Source organism: Canis lupus, chromosome 8, assembly GCF_003254725.2.
Source record: "Canis lupus dingo isolate Sandy chromosome 8, ASM325472v2, whole genome shotgun sequence".
Taxonomy (NCBI): domain Eukaryota; kingdom Metazoa; phylum Chordata; class Mammalia; order Carnivora; family Canidae; genus Canis; species Canis lupus.
In genome coordinates this window covers 57,490,484-57,509,348 of record NC_064250.1, presented here as the reverse complement: position 1 = coordinate 57,509,348, position 18,865 = coordinate 57,490,484, and the positions used below count along the sequence as shown (strand labels likewise).

At 34.7% G+C, this 18,865-nt stretch overlaps 1 long non-coding RNA gene and 1 other non-coding gene across 4 annotated transcripts in view; both read right to left on the bottom strand.

The window, feature by feature from the left end:
* Positions 1–18,485, bottom strand: part of LOC112657630 (uncharacterized) — an 82,466-nt gene extending 63,981 nt beyond the window's left edge. The window contains exons 1-5 of one of the 3 annotated variants that reach the window (XR_007412469.1): positions 18,262–18,485; positions 17,692–17,728; positions 11,881–12,037; positions 11,465–11,628; positions 1,664–2,280 (exon numbers count right to left, since the gene is read on the bottom strand). This is a non-coding gene — a long non-coding RNA (uncharacterized LOC112657630). The remainder of the gene's footprint in view (positions 1–1,663; positions 2,281–11,464; positions 11,629–11,880; positions 12,038–17,691; positions 17,729–18,261) is intronic. The other 2 variants (XR_003135185.3, XR_007412468.1) reach the window with 2 other exon arrangements.
* Positions 9,327–9,433, bottom strand: LOC112658097 (U6 spliceosomal RNA). The gene has a single exon (XR_003135502.1). It is a non-coding gene; the product is annotated as a U6 spliceosomal RNA (small nuclear RNA).
* Positions 18,486–18,865: the final 380 nt, after the last annotated feature.

Here is an 18,865-nt window from a genome sequence, read left to right as displayed (position 1 = left end):
ATCAAAACTTTAAAATGCTGTGTATAAAAAGTTCCTATCAAGAGAGTAAAAAGACATAGAATGGGAAAAATATTTGCAAGTGATTTATGTAATACGAGTGTAGTGAGCATGTGTGAGTTTGTGTACCTTTTACTCTTTCTTTTGACTACATGATAAAAAATTATTTCCACACAATTTCAAGGGACTGAAGAAGATACTGACTTTGTTCTCATCCTCTGAATAGTAGGCATGTGTACTCTTTACATATTTAGAGAGAAGATAGTAGACCGAGTACCTTTCTAAAATTCGGATCCAAGAAAGTTCTATTATCCTGAAGTTGTCTGTTTCACCTGCTTCTACTACCGAGTTTTCTAATATTTCTAGCTATCCAACTTTTAAATATAATTTCTGAGTTATCTGCTATCAAGAATTTTTTCTTTTAATTATCTTATCTCAACAATTTCCCTTTACTCATTGGATCTATAACTTTTAGAATGCACACAAAACTTTTTCATGCTGCTCTTGCTCATTAGCTTATGTTGTTTATAAAGCTCCCTTCATTTTAATAACATTTGGCAGAGCTTGCAGGGAAGATTCAGTATATGTAAGAAAGACCAGTATCCAAGTACAATGAGACAAAATACATCAATGTCCTGTTATTAGTGTCTAGATCATGAGTCAGTGCTCACGTTGATTTGATGACAGCAGTGTGAATTTTCTTTTTTCTGAGGCGGCATTTATCTCACAAAAACCCAGTTGAAGCCAGGTCATAATTTTGGTCAACTTTCCTTTTTTTCCTACTTCTAGTTACCTTAAATCAGCAAAAAGTTTTCATAGTTCTGGCAATAGTTTTTTCTATATGTTAGTTCAATATAGTTGGTATTTTCATCTTATTTCTTTGTCCTATGTAGAGGCCACGTTTTTATTTTTTATTTATTTTTTATTTTTTAAAGATTTTATTTATTTATTCATGATAGAGAAAGAGGCAAGAGACACAGGCAGAGGCAGAAGCAGGCCCCATGCAGGAAGCTGGATGTGGGACTGGATCCCAGGATCCATCACGCCCTGGGCCGAAGGCAGGCGCCAAACTGTTGAGCCACCTAGGGATCCCCAAGGCCATGTTTTAGAATTTAAGCTAGATCTGTATTAATCCAAACACATTTTGAATATGCAAATATTAGATTTTGAGTGGATTTTATCTTAAATTGTTTAATTAAATTAGAATAACAAAAGTTTACAAAGCATATTTTTGAAGACTCAGTTAAGAGAGTCTGTGCCTCATAGTTAAGAGAATAGTTAAGAGAATGTGCCTCAAATTTTAAAGGCTTGGATTAAATTTCATTTTTATCAATTAATTTACATATTAATTTATGGTATGTGACTTTGAACAAGTTACTTTAAAATTTGTTATTATTCTTGTCATCGGCAGTAATGTCACTTTAACTATTGGCAATTTCAGATTTTAAAATTTTATAAGTACAGAAATAAATGAAAATGGAAATTCTCATGGGTTCTTTTTAAGAGGTTATTATCCATCATCAGAGAGATAAGGAAGCAATTTGATGAGGCATATGCCAAGGCAATTCCTTCTGAAAATGTTGAAACTGTCAATGTGTTAAATTTTAAAGAAATTTTCACCTTTTTAGAGAAATATAACATATGATTACTGAATATCTATAGGTACCTGTATTGATTTGGTTTCATTTTGCTTTCTGGGATCCAGAAGCTTGTATCACCTTAATTGCACTTTCTAGTGAAGAGTTGGGGAAAAGAAACTGAGGGTGAAAAATAAGAATGGTTTATAAAGAATCTGCATTCTGAGAATCAATCCTTGTTGCACATGAAGTAGAAGACCACATGCTGCCATTTCCAAACGAATTTTATAGATTCTTCTCTTGAGAGCACATCCTTGAAACATAGCCTGGAAAATTGATCTTTTTTTATTTCATTTTTTCATTTCTGAAACCTATATAAAAGGACAAAAAAAGTTGCCCAAAAGTTATATGTTAACTGATCAAATTATCATAAGATGGGCTACTGATAATATCTCTATATTGTCTCAAGTCTTAGGATTCAAAAATTCCAATAGAAATAAAGCATGAAAGCTTTTACTAATATTCAGAAAAATCTCAATTCAAAATTAAAATTTCTGTCCTAACACACCTCCAGTTTCTTAAAGGGAGACTTTTATTCTTCTCCAAAACAAGCAAGTTATTTTGCAAGTTATTTTCATGGCCAATGTCCATTCTCGGTATCTTTTGGTGTTCACATGAACTTGATGTTTTCCATCTCTTAAAATATCTAAATAAGAGAAAGAAATTGCCAATTAAATACACAGACAAATCTTGAAGTCTACCTTCCACTTTTTGGACACATACCTGTCATCAGAGCTTTCCAAATCACCCTTTCACCTGCATGCACACTCTACACATTCATCAAACTCATTTCTTGAAACGTTCTTGATAGTATTCATTCTACTTTAAACCACCTGTCAAAACAACCCTTTAATTAGGTTAAGCTGTCTGGCTTTGTGAAAAGGTTTACTGTACTCAGTTGTCCCTGCCATAAAATTAATAGTTTGACCAACTTCTAAGGAGACAGATTTTGCACTCGTGAAAGTCAAATTAAATCCACCTTTGCCAAACGGGGAAAAATTGGTGTGTCTGAAACTTTGAAAGCAGCACTTCATTTATTATAATCTTTCGAGTGCCAAAGTACAAATTAGGTAGAACTGCAGCTGTAAGAAAGCCCAAGTTATAGCACATTGCTCTTATGACCCTTTTAGGAGGTAGCACACCTACAAGATAATGAACAGAGAGAATGACTGTACCAGAGTCAGCACTGCCAAATTTCTGACCAAATTTGCAATAAGCAACCAATCATTCAGTAAATTAATATTCCACAGACTCAAATATTACGTAGGCTAGTCACTGCACATCATTTCTAGACCACAATTTTGATATTTTCCAGGAACAAGGTTCATTTTATTATTAAAACTCAGGAGAATAGGATTCATTTTTAAAATGCTTTATAATTTCATTCAGGTCTTACTAAAACTGCTTTTAGACCCACATTCTTTCAGTTGAAGTAGCAAAGGAAGTAATATTTAAGTCTGCTTAATCCTGAAAACAAAGTGATTTGGAATTTGGGGTTGGGATTTTGTTTTTCCCTCAGCATAGTGCGTACATGGGTCTTCTATTGACTCGGAGATAAAGATGATTCATGATTCCAATTATTATTTAAGGTGTGTAAAGTCTTAAGGTCTCTAAGGCAGGACTCAAAGTGGACAGTAGATTTAACTAAGACAAAGTGCTCTGGTATTTTTCACAGAGTCAAAAGGAGTTATCAGAAAAGTTGCAAAAGCACTTTGTTTTACTTTAAAACATAGGAGGATAAGAATTAATTTAAGACAAATATTGGTTGATTGATTATCTTCCTTTAATCCTGTATTTTAATTCAGTAAGTGTATATTATTGAAAGTTCACACGATGATTATCTTCAACTATAGCTTTATAGAGTTTGCTAGAAGTATAGAAATCTGGTGTCTTGCTTCTTTCTTAGTAGTACTAGATGTGTGGTTGTAAGGCAGTCACATAACTGAGAAGAGTTAGGTCATTGCTCTCAGTATTACCTACAAGTGTGATTCTAAAACACTAGTGTTCAAAAATGTTTTGATATTTCTTCATATTCCTAATACTTCTTAATTGAAACCTTTTTTATAACAATATTTTAGGGTGCCTGGGTGGCTTAGCTGGTTAAGCATCCAACTCTTGGTTTTGGCTCAGGTCATGATCTCAGGGTCATGAGGTTGAGCCCCACGTCAGGTTCCACATTGGACATGGAGCCTGCTTAGTATTCTTTCACTGATCTCTCTCTTTCTCTGGAAAATAAATAAATAAATAAACAAACAAACAAACAACTACAGGTTGCTCTTGAACAACATCTTTGAACTGTGTAGATCCACTTACATATGGATTTTTTTTCTTTTTATAAATATAGGATAGTGCCGTAAATTTATTTTCTATTCCTTACCTTAATTATTTTCTTAACATTTTCTTTTCTCTAGTTTACTTTATTTTAAGAATGCGGTATATAATACATATAACATACAAAATATGTGTGACTCGACTGTTTAGATTATTGATAAGGCTTCCAGTCAACAGTAGGCTATTAGTAGTTAAGTTTTTGGGGGAGTCAAAAGCTACACATGAATTTCTGACTGCACCAGAAGGTTAGTGTTCCTAACTCCCACGTGGTTCATGGTCCAATTCTAAATATAGAAAATGAAAAATAATTTTTTTATGTTTTCTCACAATTAAGTTTTTCATTGTGTTTTCGAAATACTCAAATATAGAAAGCTAAGAACATGAGTTATTTTTAGACAACCTTTATTAATAAAATTTAATGAGATGCCTATATTTTATGTCTCCACTAATTTTAATAGTATTTTCACCTGGCTATGAAAAAGAGCCTCAGATATCCTCTATTATAAATTTGCATTCAGAACCTACAAATTGAGAAAGATCCAGAAATTCCATGAGAAATATGGCCACATTTAATGGAAAATTCAAAGTGATATGCAATTCTTGGTAAAGTTTAAAACAGAACAAGTTTTCTTTGATTTATATAATATTTGCATTTCTTGGCTATTCAGTTTGCTTTAAAGCTATCCCAAAAACCTGTTTTGAATTTATATGTAAAATGGAGTTTTAGTCTTTAGGTTTAGGTATAAATACGCACTTTGGATGCATGGAAGATATTTAGAACTCTGCAGGCTATGGATAATATTATTTTGCAGAACAATCCTGATCATTGCAGGATGTCTAACCTTCCTGGCCCCATTCACAAAACTCTAGTAGTGACTACCCCCCAAATGTTATGATAACTAAAAATAACCTCCATAAATTTTCAAAATGTGCCCTGGAGGGTGGTACTATCCCCACTGAGACCCATTGATTTAAGGCTTTGCATACAGAAGTACCTAAAGTAAATTTCACAGCTTGAATGGTATAATTATGTAAGCCAATAAATTCCTCTCTTATTTTTTAGCAGTGTACATTAGACTGGTGATTCATTTTTAAAAAATATCAATTTAATTAAAATAAAGCATAAATAAGTTTGCATTTTTACTCATTCTATGAGAATATGGGAAAAATAGGAGCAGTATATGGGCAATGTGGAATTATTTCTTTCAATCTCATTATAAAATGTATGGATTTTAATAAAAATATTATGTATGTCTAACCTAGGAGGAAATCTGAACAGACCATGTGTGTCTAGCAACCAGATACACAGTAAGAGGAAAATACTCTCAGAAACTTATATTCTGGTTACAAAAGAGAACACATGTTTGAGCAGAAATTCATTTTCAAAGTCCCAGCAAAAGATTTAAGGAGCTCTGTGTAGTAGTCTGGAAATAAGAGGGCTGAGTCAAAGGTATGTATGTCTTTAGCAAATGCTTTCTCTAATTCAGATAGCTAACTGGACAGCATTCCTGGAAAAAAAGGACATGATTTTATTTGTATTTTAGGAAAATATAGTAAAATACTTTTTAACAAACTAATCTTAAGATTTTATATCTGACATTAATTTTATGATTTTGTATTTTTTCTCTTTTAAAAAATATTTTATCTATTTATTTATGAGAGATACAGAGAGAGGCAGAGACATACGCAGAGGGAGAAGCAGGTTCCTCAAGGGGAGCCCAAAGTGGGACTCAATCCCATGACTCGTAATCACTCCCTGAAGGCCAATGCTAAACTGCTGAGCCACTCAGGCTTCCCTATGATTTTGTATTGAAAATATTTTGCAATATGCAGATAAATGAAATTTATATTTTCATTTTTATTTTTTTTTTATAAATGTTATTCATTTATTTGAGAGAAAATGAAAACACTAGCGGTGCAGGGGGCAGGGAGGAGCAGCAGAGGGGAAGGAAGAAGCAGGCTCTGCACGGAGTAGGGAGCCCAAGACAGAACTCAATTCCAGGATGCTGGGATCATGACCTTAGCTGAAGACAGACACTTAACCAACTGAGCCACCAGGTGCCCCAAGAAGCAAAACTTATTAAAATAGATTAGATGGTGCGTCAGCCCAGGTGGCTCAGCGGTTTAGCACCGCCTTCAGCCCAAGGCCTGATTCTGGAGACCCAGGATCAAGTCCCAGGTCGGGTTCCCTGCATGGAGTCTGCTTCTCCCTCTGCCTCTCTCTCTCTCTCTCCCTTTCTCTCTCTCTCTGTCTCTCATGAATAAATAAATAAAATATTTAAAAAATAAAATAGATTAGAGTAGATGGATAGATGCACTTGTATGCATATATATACACACACATACATATCATGCATATGTAGTAAGAGATAGAATGGGAACAAATGAATTGATCATAGGTTACTTCAAAGCCCCAGAACGGTTTACCAAATTTTGATAACAGCATTTTTTAAGTGCCCATTGTTCTGTGCATTATTCCAAGCCCTTACATATGTTAATTAATATAATACTTATGTTATAAGACAGATACTATTATTTCAGTGTTCCCATTTCACAGATAGAGAAACTCCAAGGTAAAGACTTAAGTAGCAAGATTTGAATCCAAGCATCTTAGTGCCAAGGTATCCTCGTAAACATTATGTTCTCTGGCCTCCTTCTACTATTCTAGCGAACATCAGTTCTAAAAGCCATTCCATGTGTGCACTAAAAAACAGCATGAAACATAAGTTCAAGTTAAAGCCATTTTAGAGTAATCCTACTGTCTTAGAAACCTTAATACAATAATGTGCATTAGGGCTTGCTGGGACACACATCCCTAATTTCTTAGAACACTAACTCCTTTTATCATAAACCATTTTTGCAAAAAAATAAGTATTTTCATGACACGCTTTGAAAAATGCTGTACAATACTGTCCTTAACACATTTTTAAAAAGATTTTATTTTATTTACTCATAAAAGAGAGAGGCAGAGACATAGACAGAGGGAGAAGCGGGCTCCCTGCGGGGAGCCCAATGTGGGATTCTATCCCTGGACACCGGGATCATGATGTGAGCCAAAGGTAGATGCTCCATGGCTGACCCACCCAGGCATTCACTTAAATAACACATTTTAATAGATGATATTAGTAGGGAATATTAATTCCATATTTTTCACTCTTAAAATTTTATCAGTATTTTATCTTGCATTTTCAAGTACTTTGTACCAATTTTTGAAAAATATTAATTCATAGACTCCAGAATCTAAGAATGTTGATAGTATACATGTATATATTTTTAAATTGCAAAAATAGTTTTCTAATTATTGAAACTTTGAAAAGATAATCTTTTTGAATATAAAAATCATCAGAGGGCATACTCTGTGATTCTAGCATTTTCTTGGAGACCTATATGAAAAGGTATTTGTATTTTAAAAATATTCAATAAATCATTTGTGATGGCTTTAATAGAGATTAAATAAATGGATATAATTAGCCTGTTTTCCTTTAAGAAGAATCAGCTTTGAGCTTATAATATCTAAATTTGAAGTTAATGTATTCAAAAATCATAAGTACTCCACAATCTAGGAAATGCAATGAAATTTAATGATCTAGGATATATTTTGATAGATATACTTATGGCAAGAGAGAAAAAAAGAGAAAGAATACCAAATAATCCAGAAAAAGGGTGTTGTGTTCTCAGACTTAATACATTTTCCCATAAACTCCATATACTTTTATATCTTTGACATAAACTAAAAATGTTTAAAATTTTCTGCCTTTAATTTTGTGCTTACAAAACATAAGTTTTAACTTTCCAAAGACAGCTAGCTTTTCCTTAACAGTTTTTGGATATTTTTTAAAGCTCAAGTTAGAAATTTTAGATGACTTTTATTCAAATGAGCATATAGTATCAGTCATCCACAGAAATTTAAGTTTATTTAGCACTTTCTATGGACCTAAAACTGTGGTGGAGCCATGGGCTTCCAAAGTGTCAGGTAAAGGCCTTTTCCGTCTAGTGTCTATCTTGCCAGTTTCCTATATTTCATGGGAAGATAATTAAGAAGCACTCGTTTGAAACGCATTGAGATATTCCTATATGATGCTCTCAGCTCAAATCTTTAAGATTATAATAGCATCAGGAGTATATGGCCTTCTGATAATAAGAACTGACATTTTTAAAGTGTTTTCCTAAAACGAAATGACTTTATATCCTATCAAAATACCCAATTTTTCATCCTTTACAATCCTTTACAATGATTCTTGCTTTATAATAGAAAAAAAAAGATATGAAATTAACAAGTTTCAGCACAGATAAATTTCAGGAAATGGCCAAACATCAAAATATCCAAAAATAAACTTTGATTCATTCACTGCTTTGGAGATAACCTATGAGAACCTATCTATTTAACCTTCGATAGAGAAAAGATCGAGTACCTTGAACTGAGTTTTACAGTTCACCTCTAGCGTTTAGATGTCATGTAGAAACAGTTTTGAAATAGAAAACAATAACCATTCTCTGCTAAGAACGAACTTAACTGTTCTATAGGTCTGACAAATGCAATGTTAATGTGTTCAGTGTAACATTTGGGGTTTGCAACTGACAATGAACAAGAAAACCAGGTGCATCTGTAAAAGGACTTAATGTGAAAATCACTTCATTCTATTTAAGCTAATTTTGGCAGAAAGAGAATCTGACATCAGCACTGTGAACAATGAGGCAAAAGTTTCTTTCTATCACCTCTTTCAAGTCTTGGTTCAAACCCCAGTCAAATTCTTCCTTTTTATATGTCTCTTGTATGCAAATGCATTGAATAAGTACTACATTAGCTCTCTCTCCCTAATGTGTTATGACCTATTATTCTGTCAATTCCATGCATACAAATGCAAACTTAAATGACTTTTATCTTTCTTCCTGGTAATAGATTTGTTTTCCATTATTTTTTCCTAAGTACATAATAAATTACCAAAATTTCAGTCATTACCTTAACAATTTTTGCCATATCCACTTACTACTTTTTAAATAAAATCATATATTTCAAGCCTACTGGGGTGTGTGTGTGTGTGTGTGTGTGTGCATCTGTTTTAAAAAGGCATTTTTCTAAGGTTGCCTCATGTTTTATGCACTGGCGACATATTGTCACAATAAAAAAAAAAGATGTATATATAACCACGGAATTAAATGTTTGTCCAGATGCCACCTACACTTCTAAGTACCATAGGTGGTATCACACACTGGGAGCAACGATGGATAACACAGCATAGTCTTATTTACACAACAGTCATCTGAAGTCTATTCATGCTTATTTAAAGTCTATAAACTCCACAATTAATTTCTTTAGGCTTTCTACCTAAAGAGAATTTAGCTTTGTTGTTTGTTTTTTTATAAATAATGGAACGCTTCATGATTTTGCATGTCATCTTTGTGCAGGGGCCATACTAATCTTCTCTGTAGCTTTCCAGTTTTGGTACATGTGCTGCCAAAGCAAGCACTCACTTGTTCTAAAGTAAAATTATTATTTTTTTTTAATTTTTTTTTTATTTATGATAGTCACACAGAGAGAGAGAGAGAGAGAGAGAGAGGCAGAGACAGGCAGAGGGAGAAGCAGGCTCTATGCACCGGGAGCCCGACGTGGGATTTGATCCCGGGTCTCCAGGATCGCGCCTTGGGTCAAAGGCAGGCGCCAAACCGCTGCGCCACCCAGGGATCCCTAAAGTAAAATTATTTTATAAGATTCTTTTTATGGTAATGACAGCTATAATCCAAAATATAAAAGTTTGATATTTACCAGCTAAAATATACATTTATATGCATTTGCAGACTTTTCTTTTTTCATTAAAAATATACACATATATGTAATATAATACATAATATATATAATTAAAATATATAACATATAGTACATAATATAATATATATATTACATATAGTGTTCTGTACATCCATGTTCATAGCATTATCAGAATAGCCAAAAGATGTAAATAGCCTGAAATGTCTGCCACTGGATAAATGACTTAAAAAATGTAGTATAGTCTCACAATGGAATATTATTCAGTCTTAAAAACGGAAAGACGTGAGGCACCTGGGTAGTTGGTTAAGCAACCGACTCTTGGTGTTGGCACAGGTCATGATCTCAGGGTTTTGAGATCGAGCCACATATTGGGCTCTGAGCTGGACATGGAGTCTGCTTAAGATTGTCCCTTGCTCTCTCCCTTTGTCCCTCCCCATCCCACTCCACTGTAACTTTCTCTCTCTAAAAAGAAAAGAAGAGAGAAAAAAGGAAAGACATTCTGCTACATGCTATTTATGGTGAATCTTGAGGACATTATGCTAAGTGAAATAACACAGCCACAAAAAGACAAACACTATATGACTCAACTCAGCTGCAATATCTAAACTAGTCAAATTTACAGAGACAGAAAGTTGACCAGTGGTTACCAATGGCTACCAGGGAGGAATGGGGAGCTATTGTTTAATGGATACAGAGTTTTAGTTTGTGTTAATGAAAAGCTTTGCATTTAGATAGTGATAATTGTTGTACAACAATGTGAATGTACTTGATGCCACTAAACTATATACTTAAAATAGGTAAAATGGTAAATTTTAAGTTATATTTATTTTACTAAAATAAAAAAGTAAAATAATATATACTTTATATGCTCTTATATATGTATTTTATATGTGTATCCATATATAGCTTAATACTATGTTACATGTGCTGAGTGTCAAAGACCTTAAACTGACAGGTAATAAACTAACAATGAATATGTTACCTTTCACATCAACCTATAGCTTTTAATCACAGATTATTATGGCCTTTTTCATTTATCAAACATCATTGGTATATCCTTTCCTAACTTTCCCGAGAAATTTATTGAAGTAAAATCTATTTTGGAATTAGCACACTGTATAAAACTTTTGAACATTCTCAGAGTTTCTGATTAGAGGTAAATCAGCAGTAGAAAACATTATCTGTAACTAAATTCTTTTTCTTTTAGAAATATTTATTTTACAGAGAGAGCACAGGGGAGGGGTGGAGGGAGAGAGAGAGAGAAAGAGAGAGATAGAATCCCAAGCAGATTCCCCTCTGAGCACAGAGTCCAACCTGGGGTTGGATCTTATGACCCTGAAGATCTTAACCTGAGCTGAAACAAAGAGTTGGCTGCTTAACTGACTACACCCAGTATGCCCCGTTGCCCGAGTATGACTAAATTACTTAATAGTCTGTTGCTGAAGTCTTTGCATTCAGAGTTCTACACCCATCTATCAAAATCCCTCAAAGAACTTTGCCCTTGTGAAAATACCTTCTAGTACCTATTGAATTTAACTCTCCCAGAACCTGTTAAATACACTCCTAGACACTCGTGCTTCTTCAAAGCAGAGAGTACACATTCTGTGACAAGAAAACACATCCTTATTCTAGAATAAAAAACTACCTCTCCATAAGCTGACTTTCTTCTTACTGAGTTGCTGACCATTAGCTAGATTCATTGTATTCAGGCCCAGGGCTTTGTTTGCTTTACCTGAATCCATGTGTAGTGGACATAGGTTGTTTATTCTTTCTCAGCATTCATTTCCTCTTCTGAGAGTAGGATCCAGATTTCCTTTTGGAAATCCAACCCCACGTTCTAACCCTCATTCATCTTCAGTCTATTTGGTTTGTGTGTGAAGATCTCATCCCAAAATTCTGGGGAGGAAGACAAAGGTAGTTAATGAGTATGCCCCATCCTTTTGTCCACTGCAGTTATTTTAGTAGACCAAATTAATTCCATAGATTAATTTAATTAATTTAATAAATTACTTCAATATAATCAAATCAAAGTAAATTTGTTGAACTAATTTAAAATAGAAATCATCTTCTTAATAGGTTTACTAAGCTGGTATACCTTAAGCCAAAATTGTTAGTTCCATATTAATACCTTTCCTAGTCAAAGCCTACCTGAGAATGAAGCCAGCAAGTATAAAAGCAAAGCCAGAAGACAGAAAAAGTTTCCAGATGATTTCCTTTCAGCACCTGGATCCACCTTCATCTTGACCTTAATGATCTTCTCTTGAACACTTCAACCACTTGAATCAATATATTCCTGCTGCTTTGGCTTAAACAAATTTGAGATGAGTTTATGTCCCTTGCCACAAAGCAAGTTCAATCGTATATTAGCACAGTGCTCCTCGAAAGTATTCTATGTGATAACAAGGTGAATCAGAATCATCTGTACACCTAAAGCATGCAGATCTTTGTGCACCACCTTTGACTTACTGAATCAGAATTAATGGAAAAATGGTGCCTAGTAATATATATGTGCTATCATTCCAATGTGTAACCAGTCACTAATCTGGAATCTGTTCTTTACTTCCCATGTTCTTGAGGCATCAGGTTTTAAAAATCTACTTCCACATTTCCTTCAAATTAATTACACGATTATCTTATTTTTGTTTTTCCACCATTTTGAATGATAACCTGGCCTTGGCCTCTTCTATCCCTGTAGCAACTACCGTGCCCTTTTGTATTTAATCGCAGTTCAGGTCTTGATCTTGGCTTGGCCTAGAAATTTCCCCCAGGAATCTTTCTTAAAGAGAAAGACATTTAGTAATATTGAAACTTCATAAAAAAAAAAAACAAAAAAAACAAAAACAGAATTTTAGAGGAGACTGATAGCAATTATTATTATCTGATATGGATTCTACAGTGCTTCCAAAGGACTACATGTAGGTATTCAGAAAATTTTTGTGTATGTGTGCTAGGACAGGGAAATGCCAATGTTGTTGAAAGACTTCTCAAATTGAAGCAGAAAAATATCACAAGCAAATTTAAGGGCTAATGCAATTTAAATCTACCACGGGCAGTTTTGATGAACAGTAAGAGAGAGGAAGAAAGAAACACTGGAGTTTTGGGGGCTGTATTGAAAAAGCGGATGTAATTTAAAAACAAGAGGGTAGGCAATCTGGACAGTCAGGATTCAAACTTGCTATTAGCTCTACAATTCCACATCATGTCATTGTCGCCCAACACCCTTTCCCCGGCTGTGTGTTTGTACTGTAGATATTTCCCCCTGATTGCGCCCTGGTGGTCTGCTTGTTGGAAGTCTTTTTTGTTTCCATTCAGTATACTTTTTGACTTGCTTCCCACTTCCCTGGTTCGTTCATTTGCCCTAATTATGATTATCTGATAAAGAATGGAGGTGACACTTCCAAACCACGAGTCCAAACAGTCTCATTAGGCAGGAAACCCTGCCATTTATCTAATTTAAATAAAAAAGGTGTGTTTTACACAAAACAAACCTAAGCAGCCAGCCACAGAAATTCCTTTCATCGGATCTATTTACTTCTCTTTGGTATTCAGTATGATCTTTTAAGCAACAGGCAGTTATAATAAGAGTTCAATGGTTTCTCTAATTTTTCAAATGGAAGTCAGATTTAGAAGGTGTTTGGTTTTTGCAGACCTGTTAAATTCCTAGGCTTACACATTTCAATAGTTAATCATGAAGTAGCTAAAAAATGTGCTCCTTTTTGGAAGTATTAAATAAATACAGAGGTTGTTTTGTTATTTAAAAACTTAAAAAATGCAGCATGGAAAGCAGCTCATGAATTTAATTCTATGGCATCATTTTTAGAAAAGACAGGTTGATAATTGAATGGTGTTGTCAAGAGAGATAGAATATAGAGTAGTTATGAATGTATTTTGTCAAGTGAACATTCACTGTTGATGTAAAAAGCTAAGACTGATTGAGCTTGAAAGAGAACAGTGAAAACAGCCGGGATCCCTAATAATCTGGAGCATTTAGACTCAAACTCTTTCATTCTGTCTCCCAGATATCTGTATGTTGAGGAATGCAGTGATAGTGATTGCTTCTCCACCCAGGACTAACTGTTGGGTATCAGTGACCAACTCTGTTCTACGATGGTAGTGAGGCAAATGTTCCCCATTAAATTATCTGAATCCTAGAATTATTAAAAAAGAGATCTCTCCCCTCTGATTTCATAGGCTTTTCCCAAATAGAGAAACTATAGATAGTTGTACTTTGATGTTCCAAATTGCATATTTACCATGTTTCATCAGGGATAAATCCTACTTGAGTATATGAACACACTGAACCATAAATGAAGACCACACGTTTTTTAATACTTTCTGATGTGATAATACATAGGACTTGGCTCATCATTTAGCAATCTCATTCTTTGCTTTTAATGATAAGGCAGCCAGAGTGGTCAGATAGTCTCACTAAAACAATCTCATCAACTCTGTTTAGGTTCACATAAGCAGGATGTCAACCTGCTGGCACTCTTGGTAGCACAGCTTTTATATGATGATGGACCTGGACAGTTTAATTTCACATGCGCTTCCATATTTGGCTCTTCACCATTTGTGTTATGTTGGTCTTTCTTCTCATTTCCAACTGAATTTCTGATTTAGAGAGGGATGAGTCTCGTTTCACTAATCTTTCCCACACAGAGACATATACAGTTACAGTCTCTCAGTAATTTTTTCCTGCAGCTCTTAAACTTTTTTGTTTTGTCTCTCCTACTTCCTGTCATTAAGAACTGGGCTGTTGGTCTTATTTCTCCTTACGTAAACCGACCTTATAATGTCCTTTAACAATAAAAGGGAAGTTAAGGTCAGCAAGAGATCATTCCCTAAGAAAGAAAAGGTAATTTGGTTGAGTATTATACTTAAGGATTGAAAATGGAAGAATTGCAAGTATATGATATTTCTTTTGGGGGGGGAGGGTTGTGATCCATGTTGCTTCATTTCTAATAAAGAAGAGTAGACTCCTGTTATCTTGGTGGGTTTTCCGCAACTGCGGCAAGACAGAGAGAGAAACCAATGAGAGAGACTGAACTTGCATGTACTGATTCCTTTAGCTTACATAAAAGGTTTAGACCCATGTCTTGGTTTCTAGAAACTAACCACAAATTCAAAAGAAAATAACAATCTTGTCTCCAAGTAAAGCTCATACACCATTATCTCAACAACTGTTTCCAAAACTAAAGTCTGAATGTGAAGTTAAGATCTGAAGTTGGTTTAGTCACAATAAAGCAGAATGATCTCAAGTTTGGTCTCTTGTAGCCAAATCTTAAAGTGACCAAAATTAATAAGACCAGTAATGAGACTTAGCAACAACATGTACTTCCTGATATGATGCAGTGAAAAGGGTATTATGCCTTTTTGGTCCTCTTGCCAAAAATGTGAACCTTAATTTGATTGTGAGGAAACATCAGACAAACCCAAAAGAAGAGACAGTCTACAAAGTAAATGTGCAGTCTTCTTCAAAGGCTTGAGGTCATGAAAGACAAAGAACCATATCAATCTGCAGTGGATTAAGGAGACATGATGGTTGATTGCAATGTGGGATTATGGATTGAATCTTGCACCAGAAAAGAATACATTAGTTGGACAATTGGTAAAATTTGTGCAGGTCTGTTGATTACTTAATAGTACTATGCCTTCGTGAATTTCCTAATTTTGATTATTATAAAACTGCAATAAGGGGGCACCTGGGTGATTCAGTCGGTTAAGTATCTGCCTTTGATACTTAACCTGATCCTGATCCTTGCGTCCTGTAGGGTCCAGGATCAAGCTCCTGCTTCTCCCTCCCTCTCTATCCTCTCCCCACTGTTTGTGCTCTCTCTCTCTCTCTCTCTCGTTTGCTCTCTTTCTCTCTCATATAAATAAATAAAATATTTTTAAAACTGTAGTTATATAAAGATGTCATCATTTTTGAAAGCTGGAGAGATGGTATATGAGAATTAGTTATACTATTGTTGCCACTTTTTAAAATTTGACATTATTTCAAAATGAAAGTTAAAAAACTTTATGAAAATATTAGCGGTCACACTTGATCACATGAAACCAGATTCCATAGCCGAGTTGGAAAATAATTTGTGTAGTTTAATCAAATATTCTAGTAAATAGGATTATAGCATTAAATATAATTCAACAGGTGTATATTCAGTTGTTCTACATATGCACTTGTTCTACACAATGCACAGCAAAAGTCAAATTTGTGAAGACAGTTTTGCTTTTAGTAGTACACAAATAATATCAAAACCTAAAGCATTTCTTAAAAAAAAAAAAAAAAGATGGAAAATAGGGTGCCTGAGAGGCTCAGTCAGTTGAGCATCTGACTCTTGGTTTCGGTTCAGGCCATGATCTCAGGGTCATGAGATGAAATCCAGCATTGGGCTCAAGCAGAGTCTGCTTGAAGATTCTCTCCATCTTTCCCTTCTCCGACTTATCTCTCTTTCCCTCTCTCTCTCTCTGTAAAATAATTAAATGAATCTTTAAAAAATAAAATTAATTCTGGAATGCACTAGTGTTCTAATAGCCCAGTGACATGAAAATGATAAAAAAAATATTTATGCCCTGTCATAGTTGAAGATACATAAGTTCTTTCACACATTGTGCTTATTCAAATGCATAAATTACCCAACGATCAGATTCTCTGCTGTGAGAATTGTATGATTAGTCACTTAGAAGATCATATGAGAGTATTGCATATTCCACATTTAAATAAGTATATAATTGACCCCTTTGCATCCTTATAATGCACTGAAAATTTCTTTTCATAACAATAATTCTGATAAATTATAAAATTCTGAAGTGATTCCTGACATACTCGGAAAAATATAAATTATGCCATGTAATGTTAGTGTTGTGGTCTTTCAAACATATTTTCCATCCTTGTTTTTTAAAGATTTATTTGAGAAAGAGAGAGCAAGAGAGCATGCACATACACGTGAGCATGTGGGGGAAGGGGCAGAGGGATAGGATCTCACTGTAACCACTCTATCTAGTCTACCACACTATTTCAATAAATATGCAAATAAACAATTTCACTTGTAAATCCAAGATTAGGATAGGCTATTCAGAACCAGTCACGTGAGATACGTGAAATGGTAAAAATTTGACTGTGACCTAACCTGATTTCATGGGATATTGTTGACTCAATTGTAGATGGGTTTCGACATTGCTATTATGGCATTGAACCATTGGAGTCCAGTTTTAATCAGCAACAATAATAACAGAAAATACCATGCTCCCATGAGTTCTTAATGGCCATGATCTAAAACGAGTTCGATTCATTTAAAAAATGAAACCCCCCAAATTCTCTCATGGCCCACAAACTGTGAATATTTTCCACAGAGATTCAAGGAATGTTCATCTATGTTCTTCTAATGAGATCTTTAAGACAACAGCAGGAACATCAGAATCCTTTAAATGCTGGCATTAGCAAGGCCATGTAACATTCCAAGTGGGTTGTCATGGGAAGGTTTTATCCCATAAGTTGCTCAGATCACACCTCTTCTATTTGTGTCCCTGTTGTCTGCCTTAGAAACCAGTGCCTGTAAAATGAAAGATTAATGGGATCGTCTTCAGCCCTGCTTTAGGCCATTACATTTATCCCTCATCATTCTGCTTCCCCAGCCCTGACATTTAGCCTCTCCTTATACTGCTGTCTGATATTACAAATTGTGCTGGGTAATTTCCCCCAGCCAAAATAGGAGATTTAGAAGCACCAGGGAGTTCTGGAAATCTATCCTGCCCATCACAAAATGCTTCCTGTCCTGGCTTAACACAAGGGAGAGAAGAAATGAGTCTACACCCTGGAGGGGGTGGGGCCACTAAAAATAATAGAATCATAAGAGCCACAGAAGGGGGAAAAAAGTGGGTTTTTTTGTAAGAATTATTATCTTGACACTCTATAAGTAATAAAAGTTGGGAAATCTCTTAAACATTACTTTACCTACCTACCTTAATATGACAAGATTAGTTTCAGCAGAATTATTTCCTGAAAAAAAAAAAAAAAGATTTTAGCTAGTAATTGATACTCCTAACCTTGGTAGTAAAGACATTTTTGTTTTTGTTTTCATTTTTTAAAAAAAGAAAAAAGGAAATGAGGATGTATGGGGGAATAGCTAACTTGAGTCACTGCAATGCATGCATTGTACGCTTCTTATGTACAGGAACCTTCAGGCTCCTGTATCTCAATCGAATGCCAGAGGAAAGGGATTTATATGAAAGATTGGTTACGTGCCTATGAGAACTGCTTATTTTGCTTGAATCAAACAAAATAAGAAAGGTTCTACTCAGGTTTTATTCCATACCCCACCCTAGTTGCCCTACCAACCTATCCATATATTTGAGATCTAAGCTAATTGGTAACTTGGAAGAATTATAAACTTTTTTTTTAACACAAAAAAAAATTCTTTTAAATTCTGGATTGTAGTAAATTGTCCAACTCATTTCTGCAAGCAGGTATACAAGTAGAAAGAACAGGGAGCAGGGGATGATTCAGAATGGTGCCTATTGCCAAATTCCTACCTTGGTTTGATTGAGTGAAATCAAGTGCAGTGATGGGTGGCCTGACTTAAACAATCTCTTCATGAGGCACTTGGCTAGCTCAGTTGGTGTAGCATCTGATTCTAGCTCAGGTGATGATCTCACAGTTGTTAGATGGAGCCCCATGTCAGGTTCCACACTGGGTGTAGAACCTGCTTAAGATTCTTTCTCTCCTTCTGCCCCTCCTCACCCCACTCTCTTTCTCTCCCTCTGTAAAAAACAATAATAAATAAATAAATAAATAAATAAATAAATAAATAAATAAATAAAAAGAATCTTTTCACAACTTCTGAATGAAATTTCCACTAGAAACAAGGCCAGGACTATTGAAACAACTATTTACTCAATATGGCTACCCTCCAATGGCACTCTCTTCTCTCCTCCCATATGGCAGGTATACAAAGTGAGTTCTTAGCTTCTGAAGTGTTTGCCAGCAGGATGGAGCCTTACAATATTAAGAGGTTGGCCAAACTTATAGCTACATCAGAAAAAAAAGAAGAAAGAAAAGAAGCCTCAAAGAGGTTAACAACGCTTTTCCAAGGCTACACAGTTAACAAGTAACATCCTATAAGAAGTCATGTAAGCT